The sequence below is a fragment of the Humulus lupulus genome, chromosome 3 (assembly GCF_963169125.1).
Source record: "Humulus lupulus chromosome 3, drHumLupu1.1, whole genome shotgun sequence".
Lineage (NCBI taxonomy): Eukaryota > Viridiplantae > Streptophyta > Magnoliopsida > Rosales > Cannabaceae > Humulus > Humulus lupulus.
In genome coordinates this window covers 143,773,878-143,792,164 of record NC_084795.1, presented here as the reverse complement: position 1 = coordinate 143,792,164, position 18,287 = coordinate 143,773,878, and positions in this window count along the sequence as shown.

Below are 18,287 nucleotides of genomic sequence, written 5' to 3'. Positions count from 1 at the left end.
GGAGATGCGATGGATTACATCAAGAAATGCGACAAATGCCATCGTTTCACCAAAATTCCCCGAGCGCCTCCAAATGAGCTTACTCAAATGACCAGCCCATGGCCTTTTGTCGTTTGGGGCAACGACCTTATCGGGTCTTTGCCTATAGGGAAATGAGGGGTAAAATATGCCATAGTGGTCGGACTATGGGTTGAGGCTGAGGTGCTTGCCATAATTACCTCCAAAAAGGCTTTGGACTTCGTCATAAAAAATATCGTTTCCTGGTATGGGCTTCCGAGGAAGATAGTGTCTGACAACAGAATGTAGTTCAACAGCGAAGTGTTCACAGAATTATGTCAATGGCGTGGTGTCATCAAGAGCTTCTCTTTCATAGCCCATTCGCAGGCCAACAACCAAGTGGAAGCAGTGAATAAGACACCCAAGTCCACTCTAAATAAAAGGCTAGACCAAGAAAAAGGAGCTTGGCCCGAGGGGCTGCCTATGGCATTGTGGAGGTACCATACCACTGCCCAGACCTCCACCGGCCATTCTCCCTTCTCAATGACCTACGGGTACGAGGCTATGCTGTTGGTTGAAGCAGTAATCTCCATGCACCGATTGGATACGTATGATCCGACCATGAACCATGCCTTACTTCGGGAGTCCCTGGACCCCTTGGAGGAGCTACGCCTGGAATGCCAAGCATCTTGGTACGAGTAGCATCCTACCAGAAGAAGGTGGCCAGATATTTCAACTCCAAAGTGAAGGATAAAAAATTCAGGGTCAGAGACTTGGTGTTGCGAAGTGGAGAGATGGTTCCTCACGCCTGGAATGCCAAGCATCTTCACCGATATTACCAGTAGTATGAGGAAAAAACATTTAATATCCCCTGTAGCCTTCGGGCACATGTAATGGAAACTGTGTATATAAAACACGCTAAGAAATTTATTTATTTTGCTTGTGTTTAGTTTCCATTGTATCCTGTTAATGTTTTGTAAATAGCACTCGCTTGCCTGGACAAGTGACCGCAGAATAGTCTCCGATCACTTAGGGGGCATGGAGTTAGGGTAGCACCGTGCCTCACAAGGAACGACCTAGGAAATAAGAAACTAATAGTCTAGCCTAGAAGGTATCTTATTCTAAGCAAAACTAAGCTTAGTACCTAAGAGCTAGATAACCCAAGTAGCGTGAGAATAGACTATGGTCATCTCCCGCAGACACCAAGCCCAAGGAGCTCTGACCAAGTCTTTTGGCCTCAAGATGCGAACAGAAGGTGGAGTACCCATACTTGGCCCCGAGAAATCCGTGATATGGGAAGCTTGGCTAGTCGACGAGCAAAGCACCCCTAATATCATTGTATCCCATATTTAGAAAAGCCAGTATAATAGACTTAAGAATTTAGGTTACCTTCCGAGGATAGCACGCACCAGGAGAGTAATAACCAAATTCTAATCTATGCAATACAAATGAATACCTAGGTGGCCTACACCTAGGCATCTCATTAACTTCAACTCCAAAAAAAATAACCCAGAAGGTAGATATGTACTCGGAGAGCAGTGTCAAAACCCCCGACCTCTCGAATAGTGCATACTCAGGGGGCAAGTGTTTTCACATGCCAGAACCCCTGAAAGCCCGAATCTTCGGGTTGTAATGGCATGAGGCGACGATTAAAGACCTGCAGTAAATTTTGCATCAAAGCTACTTCTAGGACTGTGGGCCTCCAAGAGACTAAACGCGAAAACTAGGTATTTGAAACAGCTTAAGTTCTTGTTCACATAACATTCGCGTTACATTGAATTTATAGAACCAAGTGTTAAAATGATTTGAGTTCCTGTTCTCGTGACATTCATGTTACGCTAAATTTATAGAACTAAATGTTAAAACGATTCGAGTTCTTGTTCCCGTGACATTCGTGTTACGTTGAATTTATAAAACCAAGTTTTTTTAAAACAAATGTGAGTTCTTGTTCTTGTGACACTAGTGTTACGTTGAATTTATAGAACCAAGTTTTAAACAGGTATGAGTTCTTTTTCTCGTAACATTTGTGTTATGTTGAACTTATAGAACCAATACTTTGATTTCTTATTCTCGTGACCTTCGTGTTATGCTGAATTTATAGAACCAAGAGTTTAAAAACTGTTTGAGTGCTTATTCGCGTGAGGATTTAAGTTACGAGGAATTCATAGAACCAAACCAAATAAAAAGCAGTGCAAGTCACATAATTATTAAATGGGTAGATAATTACAAGTATTCTCAGGGCTCGAGCGATTGTTTGTCTATACCCCACTAAGTTTATGGCATGCAGTCCCGAATACAAAAGTTATGCTCGGTCTTCGAGAACCTCCGCCACCAGTTCTATGACAGGATCCACGCTCGGGGCACCACTCACTTGGGCTGCCTTGGCAGTTGGGGATGATTCGGCAGCTTGGGATGCTTGAAGGCACTCGTTGAAAAAGAACTTGTACTTCTCGGGATCCCCGGTGAATTCTAGGTTCATGTCTTGATTGTGATACCAGGTGTAAATGTGGAAATATTTCCTTGTGAATTCTATTCACGAGTGAAGCTCTATACCACGAGACATCCTAAAAGGGCGTTACATGATGGTGGGAGAGTTGGACTAAGAGGGCCACCCTCGCTGGGCGAGGGCCTTCGGCCGCTTGTCAATCCAAACGTCACCCCCACTATGCGAGGGACCCCAGCTGGTCACCCGCGTGCGCCCCGTTCCATCAGGCATCAAGTCCCGCCTGCACTCGGGAGAAGAAGGTCAGCCTCGCTACGCGAGGCACCCTCGCTATACGAGGGTGGGGCTTCGTCGTGGCATCCATGCCCCTAGCCTCGCGACGCTGCACACGGGAGGAGGAGAGGCAGCCTCGCTGTGCGAGGGACCCTCGCTGTGCGAGGGTGCTACCTTGTTGCGACGCCCGAGCCATGCCTATACCTGAGGGAAAAGGGCCAGCCTCGCTACGCGAGGTATCCTCGCTATGCGAGGGTGTGGCCTTGCCATGACGCTCATGCTGCGAGCCTCGTGTCTATGCGATCCGCATAAGCTGGCCCTGACCCCTGGCGCCTTGACTTCTCAGGACATGCATAGGTTGAAGCTTCCTTGACATAGGCACGGGATCACTTGGAGAAACTTTGTTGATATGCCAAACGAACATAGAGCATTGAACGGGGATTGGAGAGGATGACCGAGTACGGAATACGTGCGCTGACACGGGGTGTACGATTGTGGAGAGAACAGAGGCACGACCCTATGATCTGCGTCTGAGGAGTAGTGGTACCACTTGGACACCCCCGACCATACGCCAGAGCCGACAGTACTTTGTCCTGGGCCACGACTCTGACACCATCAGGGTAGACACCACTACGCCCTGAGCCACTACACTATCAGAGTACCTGTGTATGTCCCTGTGGTCTGGGACTTGTTTGTATCCTGGGCCAATAGAGCCCCCCCTATAAATAGGCTCCAACCCCTCAGGCTAAGGGGTTGGAAAATTGAGTGTATGAAAGAGACTTGAGAAATATATGTTTATGTTTTTCATTGTTGCCTGAGTTTTCTTCTGTTGATTAAAGTCCTTTCTATCTGATTCAAAGCTCTCTGTAGTATAGAGATTGAAGTTTTCTAACCATCAATCGTTGACGAGTTCTTACCGTCAACAGTTTGGTGCCGTCTGTGGGAACGTTAGTTTCAAGCTACTGTTCCACCATTGTTTCCGACAAGAAGAAGATGCCAAGACGCTCGAAGCGACTGAGGGAGACGCGGGAGGTAGAAGTTCACCTGAACGGAGTTCAGCTGAAGGCCTCCATGAAGGACGCCCCTCCACCCAGAGACATCGAGCCCCCGAAAGACCCTGAGGTTCACGGAGGTGATAGGGTGGCCTCATCGCCAGCCGCTCCACCTGGAGGAAGTCCTCCAAGAGCTCCACCTGTAAACGCTGATGGGTTCCCCCCTCCAAAACCGCCGCAGGCACCGAACTCCAGCCGGCAAGACCCGGGCCCTTCTGCCCGTAGGCATGACAAGCATCCCTGGGTCCACTCCGTGAGCTCGAGCTCGAAATCCCAGTTTTATGAAGAGGAGATACGTGAACTCCACCGTAAGAACCAAAGATTAGAAACCACCTTAGAAAACATGCAAGAGGTTCTTAACGGCCTGCTGCAGGGTAAGTCCAGTGTAACCTTGCCCAAGAGGAAAGAGAAGGGTCGGGAAACCACTGTCCCAGTAGACGACGGGAGGACCAGACACTCCACCAGCAACACCCCCAGGGAGAAGCCGCATGAGCGTCCCGGACCGTCGAGGCCACCCCAGGGGCCAAGGCAAGGGAACAATGGTGGCTCTCGCAACGACATCGAGGTCACCTCAAAGAGGACGCCCTCGGATCTACGAGAGGAGCTCAACAAGAAGAGGGCGGATAAGAGGACTACCCCTCCTACTGTCCCCCGGGACGGCGAAGGAAAGGAAGGTGTCAACCCGTCCATGTTGAGAGACTCCCTGAAGAAGAGGAGGCAAGACCTCGATACAGAGATGAAGAGCGTGCGGAGTAAGATTGTCACCGCGTCCGGAGGGCAAAGCCTTGAGGAGGAGTTCGACTATGAATCACCCTTCACCAAAGAGATCCAAGCCATCCGACTCCCAACCAACTTCAAGGAGCCTCATATGACCCCGTATGAAGGAAACACCGACCCCAAATACCACCTAGACACATTCAATGACTTGATGAAGTTAAGGGGGATAAGTAGCGGGGCTAGATGCCACTATTTCGCAGTCACGCTGAAAGGACCCGCATACAAATGGTTTAAGAGACTTTGACCGGGATCCATCAGGTCTTGGCAACAGTTTTCAGATGAGTTTCTCCAACAACATCATGCCGTGCGTGATTATACTATGTCGGGCACCAGCCTCGCCAATGTAAAACAGGGCGAAAATGAGAGTCTAAAAAGCTACATCCACAGGTTCAACATGGAAGCAGCCAAAGTGGGGAGCTTAACCCGCAGAGAGTTAAAAATGGCCATCACTGCCGGGGTGCTTCCGGGAAGCAAATTGTGGGATAATATGCTCAAAAGGGAAGTCACAGACCTAGATGACTTCTACGAGAGAGCGCAGAAATATATTTGTGTAGAGGATGGCCACGCGAACTTAAAGGCGGGAAAGTGTGAGTCCCCTGCAAAGCCCCCAACAAATGAAGGGTCGAATGGTGCAAAGAAGAAGAGGGCGTACGAAGGGCCGAGGGATGATCAACATAGAAAGCCCAAGCGGGGAAGCGACCCTAGGCAAACGGCTTATACCTTCTATACGGACCTGACGGATACAAGGGAGCATATCTACCTCACCAACGAGAGGCGGGTTCCCTTCAAGAAGCCCCCACCAATGAGGAAGGATCGGTGCCAGAGGGATCCCAATAGATACTGTCAATACCACAAGGATATTGGTCACACCACAGCAGAGTGTATTCATTTGAAAGAAGAAATTGAGGAGCTCATCCGCAGGGGGCACCTAGGCCGATATGTCAGGAGAGAAAGGCCGAAGTCGGAGGATGAACCAGTAATATCTAAGACACAAAGAGAAGCTCCGGAGATCCAGGGAGAAGTGAGAACTATTTTTGGAGGTCCGGGGCTTGAGGGAGACTCCCGGAAAGGACGAGATAGGTACGCTAGAGAAGCCAGGCGAAGTCCACCACCCTGTGTCATGAGTCTGGAACAGCGCCCCCCGAAAAGCTTTAAAGGAGAAAATGACTCAATCACTTTCGCAGAGGAGGATGCACAAGGGGTGCACTTTCCCCATAATGATCCTTTGGTATTGACAATCCAGTTGGCCAACCTGCGGGTGCATCGGGTCCTCGTAGACAATGGAAGTTCCGTAGATATCTTATATCGCCCCGCCTTGGAGAAGATGGGCTTGGGCGTCAGGCACTTGAAGCCTTGTCAATCCTCCTTATACGGGTTCGCGGGGGACTCGATACAACCCTTAGGGATGATCGAATTAGCACTCACCATGGGAGAACAACCCCGACAGACCACGATCATGGCAAACTTCGTCGTAGTAGATTGTGCTTCGGCTTTCAATGCGGTATTGGGGAGGCCATCCCTAAGAGAATTGAAGGCAATCACTTCAATATATCACCTCACCGTCAAGTTCCCACCTCCTGGTGGGATAGCAGGCATGAAGGGAGAACAACGAGAGGCTAGAGAGTGTTATAACACCACCCTTCACACTTCTACGAAACTGCAAGAACCGATGGCGATGGTGGTGCATGGGGGCACAGACCCACAGGAACGAGACCCCAGAATCGTGAAGGGCCCAACCGGGTAAGACTAGCAGTAAGGCTCCCACGCCTGATGCAGGTAGTAGCTGTGTTTAGTTTGTTGCAGGTTATGTTATTTTAGTAGACGAGAATCAAAGAGGTTACCTAGATAACCTCCCAAGTAGATGTAAGCCTTTTATCTATTTATATATCGTTGTAATCTGACTACTATGAATGAAACTGTTTTCCACTTCGTATGTTATTTACTTCTCTGTGCAAGCATCAACTAAAGTCCCCGCCAAGATAAATCTCATCAGGTACTTGGGGGGATAGAACGACAAAAGTAAACAAAAAAAAAATTCTCTTATATTCAAAAGGATTAGCTACCCTTATGAATATCAAGGGAGCAGTTTAAAAGGATGACCTCCAACGAAAGGCCGACACCCCAAGAGGTGAGGCTGTAAGGAGAGAATCACCCGATAAGTCTAGATCGGCCATTAAGCCGGCTAGCCCAAAAAGGGTCTTACAAGGGACCCTTGGAAAAAAAATAGTACTATGTATAAGGACGAGAAGGACGCTTCTCGCAAAAAGTAATAAGCGCGCGCAAAGAACATAAAAGGACCCCAACAGCCCAACGGGTTAACGTGTCCTTACAAGTATAATCAAGGTGCACCAAAAAGATTATCGTCATCAAATCAAAGAAAAACATATAGCCCACGAACAACAGTAATAAGAGGGACTTGCCAGAGCCCCTTAAGTTTGATAAAAAAAAAAGAGAAGAAGTAGTGCGAGGGATTACACACCCAAAGCATACATAGACTGAGTACAAGGGGACCTACAAATCTCCACCTCGACCCTGCCACTCGGAAATCCTCTCGACGGCACAGTCCCCAAAAGAAGATAAGTCAACAGCAGGGTTAGTCCTCCAGACAGCATGCAACGTTTTCTCGATTATGCGATCCTCAACGGTCATAAGCTCAGCTTCAAGCACAGCGATCCTCCCGTTCAAAGTTTGGACGGTAGCCTCCAGCTGAATGTTGGCATGAGAGGTTGATGCAGCCCGGGCCAAGGCGGTATCCCTCTGGCATACCGCCTCGGCCAATTGACTTGACAAGGCATCCTTTGCAGTCTGAGCCACCGATAGGTTCCCCAGTGCCTCCTCAAGCTCATGTTGCAACTGTTGGGTCGATGAAGAGTGGGAGGCGAGCAATCGATGGTTCAAAATGGAAGCCTGTGTGAGGGCGAGAATATAAAGCAAAGCCTCAAGGGTTAGACGATATGCCAAAAATAATATAAAAAGTATACATATGGCCAGCACAAATGAATAAACCAAGTATCGCGACAGTTACCTGCAGGGAGGCTCGCATATAGGCGCTCTCTAGCTGAGCCTCAGGGACATCGTGTAACGTCTCCCATTCATCTTTGGGAAAGTTTCCCAAGAGATGGCTCATGGCTTCCCCATATTGGCTCACCAGAGGATGATCTTCAGGAATAGAAACATGAGCTGGGCAGGGAGAGGCGTGAGCACCTGCCGAGGCCCGCTTTGGCAAGGAGGGGGACCGGGAAGGCCCCGACCCATCTGCAGTGGTGCGAGGAGCAGGAGAGTGCGGAGTCGCTTCCTGGGGTAAAGAGACGCCTGTGGATGCCCACCTAGGATGCCCCCTCGGGGGTGAAGGAACCCCATCAAAAGAAGGAATGACAAAATTCCTTCTAGGCACAGAGGGGCAAGGGGCAGGGGCATCGAAGGCAAACTCGCCGCCAGGCGTTAACGGCGACATCCGAGAGGTAGCACCGCCAGTGTGACCGTCATCGGCTAGACCCTTAGCCCTACCAGCAGCAGAGTACAAGCAGGAGTAGTTCTCAGACACCACAGTCTCCTCAACGTCCATATGGTCACCCGGGGAGTAGACATAATCCCTATCGGCCGCTTCATCATAATTCCTTTCATCGTGACCATATACCCACGGACTCTCAAGTACGGGTGCCGCTGGGGGTAAATCAACAGAGCCGGGTGACGCGGGGCGTGGATCCTTAGATTCAGGGGAAATGGAGCATAAGGTAACTTTCTGGTCCGGGGTCAGCAGCCCGCACGAGTGGAGATTACTCTCTGTGAAAAGGGCGCTGGCTTGTTTGCATGCCTTCGGCATAGCCAGGATTTGTATTACCCGGTCATGAGCCGACCGCTTCAAGTTGGGACCAACGACCCCTAAGAGACCTGCCATCGAACGAAAGGAAATAACCACAGTTACAAGGACAATAAAAAAAAGAAAAAGAAAAAGAGAGGTCGAATAATAAGAGAAATTTCTGATACATGGGTTCAAGGTGAGGATAGCCTTACGTGGGGTGTTGAATCTAGAATATCGGGTCTGCCCACTGTAAGTATAGAAGTAGTCTGACTTCCACGCCCCCTATTGGAAATAGATCCCTCCAAGAGGGAACTCCCTTTAAGGGCCGCGACTTTCTGGAGTTGGTAGAACCCGGGGGCCGACGTATTCTCCCTCAGGGTGAAGAAGTAATGAACCTCGCTTGTTGAAGGCCCCCTAGAGTACACCTGATGGTACAGTACATACAAACAGCTGAGCATCACCCAGTAGTTGGGGGACAATTGTAGTGGCGCCAATTCAAAGTAGTCCAGTACTTTGATGAAGAAAGAGTGGAGTGGCAGAGCTCCACCAGATCGGATTATGGCAACGCTAAATTCCACGAACCCCTTTTGCAGTGTAGACGCGCGTTCCTTGCGCTCTGGTATAACGAACTTGAGGTTCAAGGGTAACTTATGGGCTTTCAGCATGTTGCCCAATTTCTTCAGGGTAACGGTAGATCTTCCGGCTTCATCAGAAGTGTCCAAGGCTCTCTTCGGCATCTCGGGTACCTGGACAAAGTAAGGCAGTTTATGAGCGACAGACTTTCTTAAGGTCCTAGAAGATTCCCCACATGTCCTATGTCTACCAGCTCTTTGCTTGACCCTAGGGCGCAAGACATGGGATAGGAGAGGGAACACGGGCGGCACCATGGAAAGGAACTCCGGTTCAACCAACTCATGTCTACCGCCTTCAAAGGAGGAATCCACGTAATCGGGAGACTCGTCACGACAAAAGGAAAAAGGCTCAGGTGGCAAGTTTTCTTCTAGGCAAGAAATTTCGGAAAGGCAATCCTGGAGGATTGATCGTAGTTGGGAAATGTATGTCGCTCGCCGAGGGGAGAGATCAGAACCCGCGACCCCGGGATGGGATTCTAGCTCCCTCTCCAGACAGTACGCTTTATGTCTGAGGTAAGATAATCTCCTGAGGTAGAGCGCCCGCACACCCCCGCAGTTAGAGGGTTTACGTGCGTCGACCCCCGAGTCGGAGGAGGACAACTCAATAAATTCAACATTAGACGGACCTTCGGGACATCGCCTAGACGCCATGGACAAGCTAAGACTCGAGGGCGTGTACGCATAAGGACGACTCTATATCTACAACACGAGTGTGAAGGTATAAGAAAAGGACAGGTGTATGGGTACTGGAAAGGCTATGCGAAGAAAATGCTAAACTCTGAAGAATGAGTGTCATGCAACCATCAATTCTACCCTCGCATAATCAATGCAAAACAAAAGGGAGAAGAGATGAAGGAGACATACCTGTGGGAATACGAAGCTGAGGGGACGCAAGGACAGACTTACGAAGGAGCAGGAGCAAGGTAATGCCCAGCGTCACCACGAATCTAAAGAAAAAAGGGAAACAAAAAAATAAAAAAATTTATGTAAAACAAAACAAAACAAAAAAGAAAAGAAAGGAGAATGGAAATAAAAGAAGGGGTACCTCAAGAATGCTTCTATTGAGAATAGAACCTTGGAGCTCTTGGAAGAGGCTTAGAGGGAATACCACTAGGCTAAGCAAGTCTTTGTGTAGAGAAGTGGTTTCAAGCCTTGGAGTATTTATAGGGAAAGTCAATGCTCCCTTGCCATTGGATCTATTTCCCTATAAATGGTGGAGATCAAGAGTATGGGTAACCTTGGGATCCGCGATGGAGGATGATTGGTCCTTATGCAATCTTAGGAACTTTCATGGATCCCCCAAGTGTTGGGTGGCTATTGTGTTTCTTTAGACACTAAAAAGAAACACAACTCCAAGCCTCACCTCATGCTTCTTCAAGCGGCGTTGGAAAAATTGCCAAGGCAAAATCCCCCAAGGTTGGCCGTGCATGTCAGGCAAGAGAAATGGAGAGAGTCTACAAACACACCTAAAAGTGTACTTATAGACTCGGGGGGAAGTGTAAATGTGGAAATATTTCCTTGTGAATTCTATTCACGAGTGAAGCTCTATACCACGAGACATCCTAAAAGGGCGTTACATGATGGTGTGAAAGTTGGGCTAAGAGGGCCACCCTCGCTGGGCGAGGGCCTTCGGCCGCTTGTCAATCCAAACGTCACCCCCACTATGCGAGGGACCCCAGCTGGTCACCCGCGTGCGCCCCGTTCCATCAGGCATCAAGTCCCGCCTGCACTCGGGAGAAGAAGTTCAGCCTCGCTACGCGAGGCACCCTCGCTATGTGAGGGTGGGGCTTCGTCGTGGCATCCGTGCCCCTAGCCTCGCGACGCTGCACCCGGGAGGAGGAGAGGCAGCCTCGTTGTGCGAGGGACCCTCACTGTGCGAGGGACCCTCGCTGTGCGAGGGTGCTACCTTGTTGCGACGCCCGAGCCATGCCTATACCTGAGGGAAAAGGGCCAGCCTCGCTACACGAGGTATCCTCGCTATGCGAGGGTGTGGCCTTGCCACGGCGCTCATGCTGCGAGCCTCGTGTCTATGCGATCCGCATAAGCCGGCCCTGACCCCTGGCGCCTTGACTTCTCAGGACATGCATAGGTTGAAGCTTCCTTGACATAGGCACGGGATCACTTGGAGAAACCTTGTTGATATGCCAAACGAACATAGAGCATTGAACGGAGATTGGTGAGGATGATCGAGTACGGAATACGTGCGCTGACACGGGGTGTACGGTTGTGGAGAGAACAGTGGCGGTACGGACCTGTACGAAGAGTAGTGGTACCACTTGGACACCCCCGACCATACGCCAGAGCCGACAGTACTTTGTCCTGGGCCACGACTCTGACACCATCAGGGTAGACACCACTACGCCCTGAGCCACTACACTATCAGAGTACCTGTGTACGTCCCTGTGGTCTGGGACTTGTTTGTATCCTGGGCCAATAGAGCCCCCCCTATAAATAGGCTCCAACCCCTCAAGCTAAGGGGTTGGAAAACTGAGTGTATGAAAGAGACTTGAGAAATATATGTTTATGTTTTTCATTGTTGCCTGAGTTTTCTTCTGTTGATTAGAGTCCTTTCTATCTGATTCAAAGCTCTCTGTAGTATAGAGATTGAAGTTTTCTAACCATCAATCGTTGACGAGTTCTTACCGTCAACACCAGGCTACATAAAAGGTGTCTTCGGCGATAGACTCGGTCTCCTTCTTAAGCTTCTCCACCTGGCTCATGGTAGACCTATTCATCTCCATGGCTAGGAGGATCTTCATCTCAGCTAGCTCAGCCCGATCGGTAGCCTCCTTAGCTTGCTCCTAGAGCTGAGAATTCTCCAAGGCCACTCGGGCGATCTCAGGTGTAGCTTTCTTGGCCTCCTCCTGAGCTTGTTGCATGCCATCAACGGTCGCCTGCTTTTCCTCTTTGGCCTTCTGGAAATCCTCAGAGGCTTTTTGGAGGCTCTCCTCGAGCTCCCGAGAGCATTTTCGCTCAACCTCGAGGGTAGCGTTGGCCTGTGCAAATTCTTCCCGAGAACCCTTCGTTTTCTCCTTGAGAGAGGAAACCTTGTCCTGGGATCTCTGGAGCTCATATGTTTTATCCATCATAATGTCTCCCAGGCATTGACAGGCTAAGGCAGACCGCAAAATAGAAAACAGAGTAAGATAAATGTGTTAGCCCAATAACATATGGATAAGATGAACCCAAGTGCGGAAGTGTTTAGCTTACCCAGACAGAAGCGTACCGACACGAGGCCACGTGAGATGCCTCGTTACTATCGCCATGTTGGGAGAAGCTTCAAGCGGTCAAGTCGTACATGGTGGAGCTAACCCCCTGAAGGAGCTCAGTGGTGAGAGGGGCTACTATGTCTCCTAACTTAGTGGATAACAAGGTCTCTAGCTCAACCCGACTGATTGGGAGGACCAGGGGCCTCTCTTGGGGTGGCTTGAGTTGTCGAAGGGCCTCGGCTTTCTTGTGCAAAGCTTTGTTACCTTCTTCCAGCCTAGCTTCGTAGTGTCGAAGCATCCTCTTATACTTCTCCAAAAAGTCCCCCTCATACTTCTCAGGATACACAAGGAGAAGGATTTGGGGTAGCACCTCCTCCTACCCCGAATCGTGGACCGACCCTTGGCGCGGCTCTAGTAGCCCCTCCAACCTTACCTCTTGTACCACATCCGGCCTTACATCTTGTGTCGTCTCGTTTCACCTGAGCAAGAAGGGGATCTTCACCACCGGGGGTAGGTCAACTACAAGGGACTCCACTGGAGGAGTGGGAACTCTCTGCTTCTTGGCTGGAACGGAGGCTTCGTTTACCTCCTCCATGGTGAGCCCCGAGTCTTCAAATATTGCAGGCCTCACTGCCACCTGGAGGTTGGGACAGACGACTTGTTCCCCCCTCTGCTCTCGGGCCCCCGTCCTTGCGTTTCCTTCGGGCACATCTCGTGTATGGGCCATTTCAGAGATTTCCTGGACGAAGTGGTAGAATCTGTATTCGTGTAATTGGTGGAGGTCCTTAGACATCTGAGACAAAAAACCAAGCAGTTAGTAGTCTGACTGAAAGAAATATGGGCAAAACACAGATGACTCTAGGAAAACTTCTCGGGAAAGAGGAGAGTTTTAAAAGAAAATGCAAGATGTCCTTGGCACCTAAGGACAAGCTGGAGGGGACGAACCTACCAGAATCTAGAAATTTCTGAGATCCTGGTCACATGCCTAGGAAAGCAAAGTTGACAGAAGACATTTGAAGGTCATTTCGAACGAGCCTAGTGTCAAAATATGCCTAAAACGACTTGTATAAATGAGGAAAAGACTCCAACAGTCCACACTACTGCCATTCCTAAGCATATATCAAAAAACACCTAGCACGCCCTGAGAAAAGTAGGTTGAAGATACTTACATGAAATAAAGGGAAAATAGGTGCTGAGGCGAGTCCTAACCTTGAAGCACAACCTGCCATCTGACAAAAAGTAGGATGATTCATGCCAGTCGTCCAGAACTCCGGGAAAGGGTTGAAGAGGAGAAGCAGACGGGAGAGAAAAAGAAATGGTAAAATGTGTTGGGAGGGTTTAGGATTTTTGAATGGTTGTGGTATGAGACTAAATTTTTTTTGGGTTTTTATACCCAATAAAAAGTATTAGAGAGACAGCGCTCCTACAACCGTCGGATGAATAGATTTACTAAACTAATATGACGGTCAGGTTTCAAAAGGCGCGGATCGCAATCATTGTTTTCTTTGGGATAAGACACCACGGGCTCAGAGTAGGATTTTGGGATATCAAGGTGACCCCTAATTAAATGCACGGAGTGACGGGCCCAACAATGGGGTGTGGACGCGTGATTATGCTTTTCAGAGTGACATCAGTGGAAGTCCAAACGCTTACTATTCAAGGACTCTTAGAAATCTTCCTCAGTTTGAAGTCTCCACTGTCTGAGGACAAGTAGAGACTTGGGGCGTAAATTTTGTCCGTAGTTTTCACCATTGACACGTGGCAACCCCCAGTGGCTGGCTAGGATGTTTGTGGACATCCTCGGGGCATGTTACTGCCCGAGGCCTGTAGTTTGAGGAAAAGGTCTTCCTAGATTAGGTTTTATCCGAAGGGGGCAGTAGGTGTCTTGGTGAGTTACTCGCCGATGTTCGGTCTCAGAGATGGAGGTTCTCTAGCTCGGATAGTTGAGGCAAGGGGTCTCGTATCTCGATCGTGTCCCAGGTCTAAGAATCTAGTTCTCGGACCTAAGACTTGCAGCAACGTGTCAGTAGGTGCTGGTTTTCAGAGTCAGAGGATCGTCTGAAAACCTTTATAGGCGATCTGTCAATAGTGTTATCGAGTGTAGGACTCGACAATTCGCACACCCACTACGCCGCCTAACACAAAAGTATGTACAACATGCCCTGACAGTTCCAGGGGCATGTTCCCCGAAAAGTGGCTACCTTTCTGCAGTGGGCCCCACAAATCTCGCCTGGGCCGTGGTCTCTATTCAATGCAGCCCAATGCATTAAAGTGTATTAATATCCCAAATACGGAAAGAATGTGTATTAATTGTTTATGGTTAACATAAATGACCCCAGCCTCTATAAATAGGGTTGGGAGTCTCATTGTAAAGGGTTTGGTTTTGGAGAGAGAAAACTACTGGTACTCAGAGAATCTAAACGCTGCCTAAGAAGACACTACAATCACAAGCTTACAATCTCCCTAATACTAGAGACTTGTGGACTAGGGTTCTTTTATAACCTAAACCACGTAAAAATCTTTGTGTTCTTATAGTTATTTCTTTAACCTCTCTTTTAAAAGTTGATAGCGAAAAAAGCAGTCAACAATAATAATGATGATAGAAAAAAATTTAACATACCGTTTTAAAACCCCTTTTAAAATGTTTTAATTAATTAATGAAAAATTAAAATGAAAAACAATATCTTATCACATCAGATGTGCCACACGCATAGAGCAGTCCAAAGCCCTATGCGTGTGGCCTATCCCTGAAAAATGGGATTTTTATTTTTCATGTGTTTTTACTTTAATTAATTAATAATTAGATATTCAAATAATGTATCATCTTTTTAAGGAAAAAGATAAGGACTTATATTTCAAAATTCAAAACTCAAAATTTGAATTTTCATCACCATCTTATTATTAATTAAATGAATATAATAATCAAAACCAATTTTGACTATCCATATGTCAATTTCTTTTATTTCTACACAATTTCGAAATAGCACAAATGCAATAATAAATTGTGCAACTTCAATTATCACATAATTGCACCTTTATCACGAAGAATAAATATTCTCTCAAACATCTCATTCACAATTTAACCCTTGTATCAACTCTTACCTTGATTAGTGTTGATAGTGCCGCCCCGGGGAACTATGGACCAATAATTCCAAGCTCCAATAAATAAAAGATTATTAACCAAAAATCTTTGATTCAATATCATATTTATTAATCTGATGATTATTCCACTATAAATATGAGACTGAACTCTTGAGAATTAAAGACATATATTTAATGAGTACTTTATTGTAACCACAAAGTGTCCGTTGATATAATCATTACATATAAATTAATCCTCTATTGATTATTCATAATTAAATGGGAATAAAATTATCGTTTTACCTTTTTAATTATATCTTGATTCATAGTGTACCATTGACTATACTAGTGAAGGTTTATTCATAATCTGATTATGAATTTGACGTCAATAACCTTTTTAGTTCCAAAAGCCAACCTAAAAAGGAATCATCATTCAATTTATAAGAATGAATAGATTCCATATCTGTTAAAATATGTCCCCATCCATATATATCATTGAGTCCCCAAAACAACTGTTCTTAGCCTGATCATTCTGACAAACCGTAACGCATGAATCAAAGGATCAAGTAACATATATAGGAGTTCATAGTAACTTCATAATTAAGATCAGTTTGTATATGATCATCAGTTGATGTGTTTTATAATACTACAAAATGATATTTAAACAAGTATTATTAAAACACATCTGGTCCAGTTCTACATACTCTCAGCATGCAAATTACCTCCACTAAAATGTCTTACTATACTAGTAACCCGGATCTCGGTCACATGTATTCATAGTACTAGTGGACCTCATTAGCAATAATTAATCTAAAGATTTCATAACTTTATTTTACTGCAAACTATTTAAGTTCATTATCTCAATCTTGATCCTCTCATACCAATATGAGATTGAGACAACATAGATGAACTTGGGAATTTTCTGATATTTACTTAATATTATTATCAACAATATAGTACATAAGCTACATATATACAATAATTCAATTCATTTATTTATTTCATTAAAACCATTGTTTACTACAATTGCTTTTAGGGCACAATTCCCAACGAAACCTAGAACAACGTAATGATAAATAGCCATCATAATCTAAATCAATTAAAAGCCTTCATAATAGCATACTAGCCTCCAGGACCTCGAATTCTACTAAACCAGGTAGTTGAATCCTTCCTGAGCCTTAAGATTTGAGTTCCCGATCGTAAAACCCTTAATTTTCCAATATCCCTTATTTGAGCCGCAGTCCGCCCACTCGGGTCGCGACACACTACAAGTTAGAGAGCCTCGGGGCTCTCCTCTATGGGACACGGGCCGCAGCACACCCTACCTACACCGTGGTGCCTGGAAATTTCAGAGGCTCCCAACCTCTTCGTAAACACAGGCCGCAGTGCCTGAAGAACAAGGTCGCGGCTTGAGCCTAAAACCCAGAAATTTTCATGCATTTTCACTACGTTTTCCTCAGCAAAATTTACCAATTCAAACCCAATTCTACCCCTAAACCCAGAATTCAGCCTAGAGTTCATATCAAAGAAACATATCCAGTATAGATACCCAAGACTTGTCCCATAAACTCATCAAAACTCAAAAATCAAATCCTAAGTTTGAACCTAAACAAAACCTCTAACTACAGCAGAAATTCAACAGAATCAGTATCAAATCCTTACCTCAATTAGGGAATTCGACCCTTAGCTATGCCCCAATTACTTCAAGCTTCAAGTCCTTCAAATCTTCAGCCAATTTCCCCAACAATTCTTCCAAAGTTTCCACAAAATTTCAAGCACCCAAGGGAAAGAGAATGTATCGAAAGAGAGAGAGAGAGAGAGAGAGAGAGAAAAGCTGAGAGAAAGGTCTAAATGTTTCTTTTAGTGTTCTGGTCACTTCCTAATGGTTATCCAAGTCTATCACATGCCTCAAAATGACCAAAACTCCCTTAAGTAAATCCTTAGTCCTTTGATGCCTCCAAGGGCAATCCTGTCATTTTCCACATCATGCTAATTCCTCGAGTATTCCTATAAATCCATAATGAACCCCGGCATGCTTAAATAACTGCTAAATAGCTACCCGTTACCCATTAAATCCCGAACACGTACTATATCCCCAAAATACCCCAAGGCTCACTCCGAGCCGGGTATTGACCCCGTTGTGACTATTCCACTAATATGATGCTAGGATCAACTCAGACCACACATCTCAAATATATCCCCATAACACTTAGGTCTCACTCATAAAACATACATAATTACATTTATTCCATTAATGGGCCAAAATTACAAACATGCCCCAATTTATAGAAATGGGCCCACATGCATATTTAATACACATAAACATGCATATCTAGTCGCATTACCACACAAATCAATTATATCACATAATCACACGCATAATCCATTAATCACACATATAATTCCAATTAGGCCCTTCAGGCACAGCAATCAAGGCATTCAGCCTTAATAACAAATTCAGGACGTTACAAATATTTATTAAAATTTCATCCTCGAAATCTATTCAAACATCTCAGGATACTAATTCCGCCAACCTGAACATAACTCCGGAGTCAGGTCCTTTACCTTGCCACTTCTTTGTAGCACCTTCACAATAATGATAGTCTTAATCTGTATGACTTTATCTCTTCTATCCAGAATTTCCACTGGCTTTTCCTTACATAATAAGTTTCACTGAATTTCCAGGGTCTCCTCACCTAATCAGGGTTCATACTCAACATCCCCTTTCGTTAACATTTGCACTAGTAACACCTTACGAGCCTCTACCCATGTTGGGGTATGGCTATTCTGTAGGCCCCTGGCCTAATCCTTATTAAGATCTCACAAATATATCAAATCTTGAGTCAAACCCCTCTTTCCTTTCTAAACCATCTTATCCTTGTTAGTTCATAATACTCGAAGAAGTACAAAGTCCTCAATCCTGGAACTCCACGTTCCCATCTATAGATTTGTGAACTCTTATAACGCAGACACTCCTTCCCTAATAATCCTTAATAATTTTACTGGTCCCCCGAGCCAATT